This window comes from Neoarius graeffei, chromosome 2, assembly GCF_027579695.1.
Source record: "Neoarius graeffei isolate fNeoGra1 chromosome 2, fNeoGra1.pri, whole genome shotgun sequence".
Taxonomy (NCBI): domain Eukaryota; kingdom Metazoa; phylum Chordata; class Actinopteri; order Siluriformes; family Ariidae; genus Neoarius; species Neoarius graeffei.
This window is the reverse complement of record NC_083570.1, coordinates 116,988,238-116,997,855: the sequence shown is the minus strand read 5'-3', so window position 1 is coordinate 116,997,855 and position 9,618 is coordinate 116,988,238.

The window sequence follows — 9,618 nt, the reverse complement described above, 5'->3', positions numbered from 1 at the left end:
TGGCTATATGTGGTTTCCAGGTCAGTTTGTCATCTATTATTACGCCTAAGAATTTAGCTTGACACTCTTAAGAAAGGGGCATACTTTTTAGTATGATTTTTGCGTTCTTTCTATTGTAGGTTTTATTTTTATTACAGAAAATAAGGAAGTATTTTTTTTTGGCATTGACATAATTTGTTAGCCTCGAACCAGATAACAACTTTTTCTAATTCTTGATTAGCTAGTTTTATTAGAGTATTAAAGTTTGAGTGTGAAAGGAAAAGATTGGAGTCATCTGCAAATAAGATAAAGATGATGATTGTGGAAACTTGTGCAAGGTCATTGATGTAAATTAGAAATAGTAAAGGTCCTAAAATTGATCCCTGTGGTACTCCGCATTGTACTGTTTTAAGTGTAGATTTAGTGTTGTTAATTGTTACATATTGTTGTCTGTCAGATAGATAAGAAGAGAACCATTTTAATGCAGAGTCATTTATGCCATATTGTTTTAGTTTGCTTAGTAGAATAGAACGATTTACTGTGTCGAATGCTTTTAGATAAATCGAGAAAAATCCCAATGGTGTACTCTTTGTTGTTTATAGCTGAGGAAATTTTGCCCATTAACTGAATCAGTGCCATAGAGGTGGAATAGCCCTTTCAGCCATGGTGTTTGTATAGGATGTTATTATGATCTAAATATTTCAGAAGACGGTTATATATTAGTTTTTCGAGAACTTTAGATATACAGGGGAGGACAGATATGGGTCGATAATTGTTGATATTAAGTGGATCACTACTTTTAAAGATGGGAGTTACCTTTGCAACTTTTAGTGAGTGAGGAACAACTCCATTTTGCAAGGAAAGAGTAAAAATGTGTGTAAGCGGGGCAATGATATAGGGCAGGGAAAGTTTTAGAACTTTAGCGCTTATTTCATCATGCCCAGCAGCTGAATCTTTTAGGTTTTTGACGATGTCTGTGATTTTGGCATTAGTTGGTGGTATAAAGGTCAATAAATTAGATTCTACTTGTAAGGTAATGTAGTTCAGAGGGTCTTGTGGTCCTTTTTGTATTTTGCTTTCTAGTGAATGCCCAATATTGACAAAAAAAATCATTGAATTCATCACATAGTTCTTCTTTATTTTCAAGAGTTTTATTTCCAATTTGAATTTTGTTTGGACCGGGTGTTTTTATTTTTCCACGATTTAAAATGTCATTTATCATTCTCCATGTTTGTTTTATATTAGAAGCGGCTTCAGTAAACTTTCTGTGATAGTATTCTTCCTTTGCAGTTCTAAGGAGATGATTTAGCTGATTTCAGTACTTTTTGTAGACACTTGGTTAAGGGGTGTAGGGTTCTTGACGTACTTAGCATAAAGTTTGTTTTTTCTGCGTACTGATTTTAATATTCCACTACTTAGCCAAGGTTTTTTTCGAGAATGGTTGAAAATTTTTGCGTTTTTCTTAGGAAAACATTTTTCATATAAAGATCCGCACGTTTCAAGAAATTGATTGTAAGCTTTCTCTGCGTCAGCCTCGCTAAGTATGTTGTCCCAAACTATGGACCCTTTTCACGTGACGTCACGACAAGCGCGGCCGCCATTTTGGACATGAACTACCAGTAGTCTACCACAGCCAACAACGAGGAACGACGGCGAAGCATTGAAAGGAATATAGCCATCAAAGAAAGTTTTTACTTTCAGCAAGACTTCCATCATGCCATTACATTGTTGTGCACCTGGATGTAGTAACCATCAACACACAAGGCAAGATTTATCATTTTTTCGGATCCCGACAGATGCTGACCGACAGAGAAGATGGATGGTCTCTAAAATATTGGCAAAATGATGTTTATTGACATAGTAATCGTGTGTAACGGGAAGCATTTGCATATCCGAAGTGTTGTGTTTACATCAAAGATAAAATAAACCGATATGACAACGACTGCTGCTGCCAGGTTGGGGACACAAACTAGTAGAAGAGCAATTCCAGCGTTATGGACGTGACACTTGAACTCAAAATGGCAAAAATTACCCAGTGCATGTTTTATTGTCTCCCAGTATTTAAACAGGTGTTGCATATTTTAAGGCTGTACCATACTGGAGAAGTGATAGAACAAGAACAATTCCCATAGTACATCTAGGGCATGCCAGAAAATGCCAATAAAAGATGCGTTATGGATGTGACAGAAAAAGTATCACTTTTCTTGGGTGACTGTACATTTTTATCAAACTCTGTGAAATTGTAAACCTAATGTCAAAATGGAGATATCCATTTGATAGAGGGGTCCAAGGTGAATATTAAAAAAAATCTTTGTTTAAAATATTTTGTATTTCATGCAGAGTTTCGGAAGGAAAAGTCAGCGTTATGGATGTGACGAAATTCCGTTATGGATGTGACGCGTCTGAAATAGACATGGCATATGTTTAGAAAATCAGCAATTTAACCACCATAACCCTTTGAAAAACTCTCTAAATATCAGCTAAAACTATCAAAGTTCTTAAATAATATTTAGGATGGCTATTGTTTTGCTGTTTTGTGGATTTTAGCATACATTTCTGTGGCTTGTGGCAATAATATAGAATTGTACATGATCAAAGTTGATTTTAGCTTGGGTTTTACATTATAAGAAAGAAAGACTGACAGTGACATATTAGGTTGGTTACAAATTGGTTCAACTTATTCACATCTGTAAAATACAGGCCTAGGTGATATCTCTGGGAGTGGTTTTGATGTATTACATGTTGCTTTATTTTTGCATGGTGAGGTTGACATTTACATGGAATTGCCCAGAAAGGAAGTGTGCCAACAGACTTCCTTTGTGGTCGATTCTGCTTTAAGGTAAGATGCATTTAATTATTCGTCTGCTGTGGGTTTGGAATCGGTAGCCTGACCGATTCGTTCATGTTTGTGGTGCCATTTGTTTGTTGACGCGTGTTGAAATGGAAGATTGGTTGTTGACATGATTTCCAGTGATGCTTTGGTGCTGCTGTGGATCAGATGTGTTGAGTAGCCTGACTGTTTTTTTTTTTTTTTTTCTTGCGTGTGGTATCATTGTTGACGCGAGGTTGTTTTTTGAACATGCCAATGCGGACACGATTTCCCCTGATGAGTTATGACTTCAGACGCGATGCGTGTGTGGAGGTGTGGAGTCCGCGTGATATGTGCGTAAGATAGGCTTCTCATGTGTTTGGAGATCCGCGCTCTGAGACAAGCGCAAGCACCCCCAAGGGAAAAAAAGGGACCCCCCGAAAATATCAGCATAGTTCGAACACTGGGTTGGAGAAAGCAATGGCAAATAGTGAGTGCACAAACCATAGAAGGCGAACTGTACACAGCGCCAGGGCAGTGTGATGGTATGTCTACTTTTAGATTGTGTTAGCTTATCAATGAACACACTCGTCACTCGACGAGTTTCACGTCTTTACGACAGATACTTAAATGTGTGTTAGGTATTATTGTTGCAGTCTAAGCAGTCATTGTAGCAGCTACAGTGGTGCTTGAAAGTTTGTGAACCCTTGAGAATTTTCTATATTTCTGCATAAATATGGCCTAAAACTTCATCAGATTTTCACACAAGTCCTAAAAGTAGATAAAGAGAACCCAGTTAAACAAATGAGACAAAAATATTACACTTGGTCATTTATTTATTGAAAAAAATGATCCAATATTACATATCTGTGAGTGGCAAAAGTATGTGAACCTTTGCTTTCAGTATCTGGTGTGACCCCCTTGTGCAGCAATAACTGCAACTAAATGTTTCCGGTAACTGTTGATCAGTCCTGCACACCGGCTTGGAGGAATTTTAGCCCATTTCTCTCTACAGAACAGCTTCAACTCTGGGATGTTGGTGGGTTTCTTCACATGAACTTCTCGCTTCAGGTCCTTCCACAACATTTTGATTGGATTAAGGTCAGGACTTTGACTTGGCCATTCCAAAACATTAACTTTATTCTTCTTTAACCATTCTTTGGTAGAACAACTTGTGTGCTTAGGGTCATTGTCTTGCTGCATGACCCACCTTCTCTTGAGATTCAGTTCATGGACAGATGTCCTGACATTTTCCTTTAGAATTCGCTGGTATAATTCAGAATTCATTGTTCCATCAATGATGGCAAGCCGTCCTGGCCCAGATGCAGCAAAACAGGCCCAAACCATGATACTACCACCACCATGTTTCACAGATGAGATAAGGTTCTTATGCTGGAATGCAGTGTTTTCCTTTCTCCAAACATAACGCTTCTCATTTAAACCAAAAAGTTCTATTTTGGTCTCATCCATACACAAAACATTTTTCCAATAGCCTGGCTTGTCCACATGATCTTTAGCAAACTGCAGATGAGCAGCAATGTTCTTTTTGGAGAGCAGTGGCTTTCTCCTTGCAACCCTGCCATGCACACCATTGTTGTTCAGTGTTCTCCTGATGGTGGATTCTTGAACATTAACATTAGCCAATGTGAGAGAGGCCTTCAGTTGCTTAGAAGTTACCCTGGGGTCCTTTGTGACCTCGCTGACTATTACACACCTTGCTCTTGGAGTGATCTTTGTTGGCTGACCACTCTTGGGGAGGGTAACAATGGTCTTGAATTTCCTCCATTTGTACACAATCTGTCTGACTGTGGATTGGTGGAGTCCAAACTATTTAGAGATGGTTTTGTAACCTTTTCCAGCCTGATGAGCATCAACAATGCTTTTTCTGAGGTCCTCAGAAATCTCCTTTGTTCGTGCCATGATACACTTCCACAAACATGTGTTGTGAAGATCAGACTTTGATAGATCCCTGTTCTTTAAATAAAACAGGGTGCCCACTCACACCTGATTGTCATCCTATTGATTGAAAACACCTGACTCTAATTTCACCTTCAAATTAACTGCTAATCCTAGAGGTTCACATACTTTTGCCACTCACAGATATGTAATATCAGATCATTTTTCTCAATAAATAAATGACCAAGTATAATATTTTTGTCTCATTTGTTTAACTGGGTTCTCTTTATCTACTTTTAGGACTTGTGTGAAAATCTGATGATGTTTTAGATCATATTTATGCAGAAATGTAGAAAATTCTAAAGGGTTCACAAACTTTCAAGCACCACTGTAGATGAGTGAGAACTGAAAGGGTCTGTGCCATAAACCGTTATTTCTTCATGTCCAAAATGGCGGTCATGCTTACGAAGGTCACGTGAGTGAAAAGGGTCCATACCTGATAGGGATTCTGTAAGTTTCTGAATGTTTGTCATGTTAATGAGATGGTAAGATATTTTGTCTGTCTTCCTAGTTGGTTCCACTAAATCAGATATAAGGAATATCGGAAAGTGAGCCGATATATCTGTTACCATAATCCCAGCCGTGTAGTCGATGTTAAGTGTGTTTGTGTACATGTTATCAATTAAGGTAGCAGAGTGTGGGATAATCCTGGTGGGGTTGTATACAAGAGGGGAAAAAGGAGTTAGAGAAAATGTTATTAATGTGATCAGTAGTAGGGGAATGCGAGGTTTTAAGTAAGTCTATGTTATAGTCTCCAAGAATGTAGCAAGTACTCTTTTCTTTGTTGATGTTATTCAGGCGTTCTGTCAATTGGTTATTAAATTGTTGAATGTCTGTATTAGGAGGACGGTATACGCAGCCAATGACGATTTTTTTCTCCTCATTACCATTTGAAAACAGTTCAACAAAAATACACTGCGTGCCCGATTCATCGATTACAAATTCCAAGTTGTTTCTTTCTATAGAAGATAAATCATTTCTTATGTATAGAGAAAGCCCCCCACCTACCTTGTTCAGTCTACAGTGATGAATGCTTTTATACTCGGGTATGTTATAATTGTGGATTGTATTTTCAGTTAGCCAAGACTCTGTGAGAGCAATTACTGAGAACCTATGTTTTATAGAGTATAGGTATTCATTGAGCTCCTCAAAGTGGCGCGAAAGGCTCCTTACATTTAAATGAAACATAGAGAGAGAATTGCTTTTTCTTGATTTGCATGTATTGATGAATGAGTCAGTGTTGTAATACTGCGTGGTGCTCTTAGAAGAACTATAGTAGTTATTAAAGAAATTTAAATCAGGGTCGAGAGATGAAAAGTGTGATTCATAAACATTTTCATTTAAGTCAAAGGGGTTAAAAACTAGGGTACTTAAGTCACTGTTACTTATTTGTGAAGGTAGAGATGGCTGTTTTTCAGTAGTGGAGTTCATGAGGTTTGATTACCGGCGATGACTTAGTCGAGTCTGGTTTCTTCATGTGTTGGCCCTCCTTGGTGTGTCTCACGATGGGTGCACAACCAGCCGATCGTACCGTAAGTATGCCACGTTTCCTCTCTCTCTTGCTGCCCGCATTTCCGGGAGGAGTTCTTTCCTCTTTTGGCGTACTGCTTCCGAAAAGTCTTCATTGATGTAGATGTTCGATCCTTTGAGGTACTTTGCTCTCTGCATGATGGCTTCTTTGTATCGGAGAGGTTTCGCAACAATGGGTCGTGGCCGGCCATCTTCCTGGAATTTTCCATTACGATGAGAACATTCGATTTCAATCTTAAGTGGGTCGAGCTTGAGTTTGTCCTTGAGGATTTCTCTGACTTTCTGTTCACATTGGTTCCAGTTCTCGTTTGTTGTCAGGGACGCCGTCGATCAGAATGTTATTACGACGAGACTGGTTCTCCAAGTAATCGGATTTATGAAGGATCATGTTGATCAAGGGTGTAGGTTTGGTCTAAGCTTTGGTAGGGACATTACAACTTACCCCCCCCAATAACTTGATCATACATCACGTGTACACAACCACACTCCTACTCAGCGGAACAGTTCAAGAACACTTTACTTATTCCTTTTCCAAATTCAGCATACATTTTGCATTTTGTCCTCTTATGCAGTTAAGAGAAAAACATTCCAGGTAAGATCAAAATAAATAACTATTATTGGGATCTTCTGTATTATACAGCAAACACAAATCCAGATAAGAACAAAGAAATAACTTCTTGCACTTCAGGTAAATGATGCAATCTCTACATTATTGGGATATTGTGCATTTAAGAGAAAAATATCCAGAAAAGAACAAATAAATAATATCTTGCACTATATAAAAATAAATAAATAAAAATCTCTGTATTATTGCAGTGTTTCTTGCATGCTTATGTGCATCTGTGTTTATCAACTGGCAAAACTAAATATGTGAGCTGTGTCTCAGAGCTCTATTTATTTCAGACCAATGTGAATTAACTTTTGGCTACCCTATTCAACATATATCACATTCAGTGTCATTGCTGACCTACTTATGCCTGTTCTTAACTTTACACCTCACCTGACCACCTGTAGGTTCTGCTTCCTCTGTCGAAACCTCCTCCTGGTTGGCACTACACTTCTTTGTGTCCTATGTAATCAAACAAAATGTTCATGAAAAAGATTCATGAACCCATTTTTAACAAACATGAGGACTAGAATATAGCCTACATGTTGCCATGATGTATTTAGCTCAGGTGAAAAGAAATTATGCTATGACTGAGTTCAAACTGGAAAAAAAGAAAACTATAGTGACAAAAGCACAGATTCTTAACCTGCACAAGGCTTGCATCTGTCTTCTGTTGTCTAATTTCATGCACAGAGTTTTCATTAATTAGCAACAACAACTGGCAAGCTTTATAGCCACCAGGCTACACTAGCACTAACTAACTAATTAAAACGGGAGCTATCAGCATCTTTCCATGACTTTCCATGACTTCCCGTGTTTATTGCATGTATCTGCCAGGGCTTTATTCTGTTGGCTACTACAGACAGTTAAAACTAGCACTCCAAAAAGACACGGGAGGGGAGGAGGAAATATAACACTTAGCTAAGCCTTCACTGAACGCTGCAATAATTGTGTTGCGTGACACAGCTAAATATCAAACTTCTGGGCGCACTATACTTACTGTCGCGGTGGTGAAATAACTTCTAATGTCCTGTTTCTTTTTTGGTGGCAATGGCATTGTTGTCTCTTAAGCTTATAAAGTAGAACAGTGGTCAAATTCAGAATGACAAATTTATACAGTTTCGGGCCATTACGAGCCAGATGCGTTGCCACTTTCAGCACCACAGCACATGGACCTCTGCTTTGGCGTGAGGCTGCCTGACGGGCACCACTGATGACCATCGCTCTGCTGCAGCCAATGAAATAGCAGCATGGGTCGTCATAGCTCCGAATACATCTCGGAACCTCTCATAAACAAAACGTTTAAATTAATGCTACCACTGCATAGTACATTGAAATATTACATTAATAAATGTAGATTTTCGCTATATTAAAATAAAATGGTAAATATTGGTAGGGACTATTTTGTATTCCCCAAATATTGATTGTGATATGTCCCTACCATCCCTATATAAATCTACGCCATTGGTGTTGATGTCAGCTCCTAGATGATCTATTTTCGTCTCAACTTCCTTGATATTGTGGCTCTGGTCATGCTGTTTTGCTTTACCGTCTTGGATTTCCGCCTGGGGCGGCACGGTGGTGTAGTGGTTAGCGCTGTCGCCTCACAGCAAGAAGGTCCTGGGTTCGAGCCCCGGGGCCGGCGAGGGCCTTTCTGTGCGGAGTTTGCATGTTCTCCCCGTGTCCGCATGGGTTTCCTCCGGGTGCTCCGGTTTCCCCCACAGTCCAAAGGCATGCAGGTTAGGTTAACTGGTGACTCTAAATTGACCGTAGGTGTGAATGTGAGTGTGAATGGTTGTCTGTGTCTGTGTCAGCCCTGTGATGACCTGGCGACTTGTCCAGGGTGTACCCCGCCTTTCGCCCATAGTCAGCTGGGATAGGCTCCAGCTTGCCTGCGACCCTGTAGAAGGATAAAGCAGCTAGAGATAATGAGATGAGATTTCCGCCTGGGAGAATTGTAGACTGTCCTTTATTTCCTGCACCTCGCGGATGAGACTGTCCATTCTTTTGTTGTTAGTATCCATTACTGTTGCGATGAAAGACTGAAAGGTGGATTGTTGTCTCATCAACAGGTCCTCATATTTTGCCCTTTGTTGATCTAGCATTTCTTTCAGGGTACCAAGAGTGACTACGTCCTCATCATTTAGTTGTTTTTGTCCTCGAGTAGGCATGGTATCGACGGTATGTGGGAATTTAGAGATCACACAATTCCTACCTGGGTAGATCTAATTAGCGGAATCCGATGTAAATTTGGCGGGAGTGGGGGATGGACACACTGCGCCGCGGGGGCTCCTTTTAAGCCCGCTACGGTTAATCCGCATGAAACAGAAGTGCAGACAATTCACTGCCGGGCTCGCCAGGCCGATCACTAGTTGTTGGGACAAAACTGGCTTCAAGTCGCTTCAAATTGCAAATGACGGTTTGAAGACGATCTCCGTGGTCCTTGAATGTCCAACTTACAAGGATGTCTTGTTAGTTTAAGTAAAAGTCGTAAAAATTCACCTTTTTTTTTGCTGATAGTTACGGAGCTGTAAAAACCGGCGTCTTTAACCTCTGGCGCATGCGCACTACATTAAATCCCATGCTTCACAAACAGTTGAGCCAATGCTGCTGACCTTTCATCATGAGCATGGACAAATCTGTGAAGGAACAGAGGTAAATATTGTTGCAGTTATTACTGAACATACAATTTCACAAAATACTAAAATGAACTTTCAGGGAAGTACCTGATGTACAG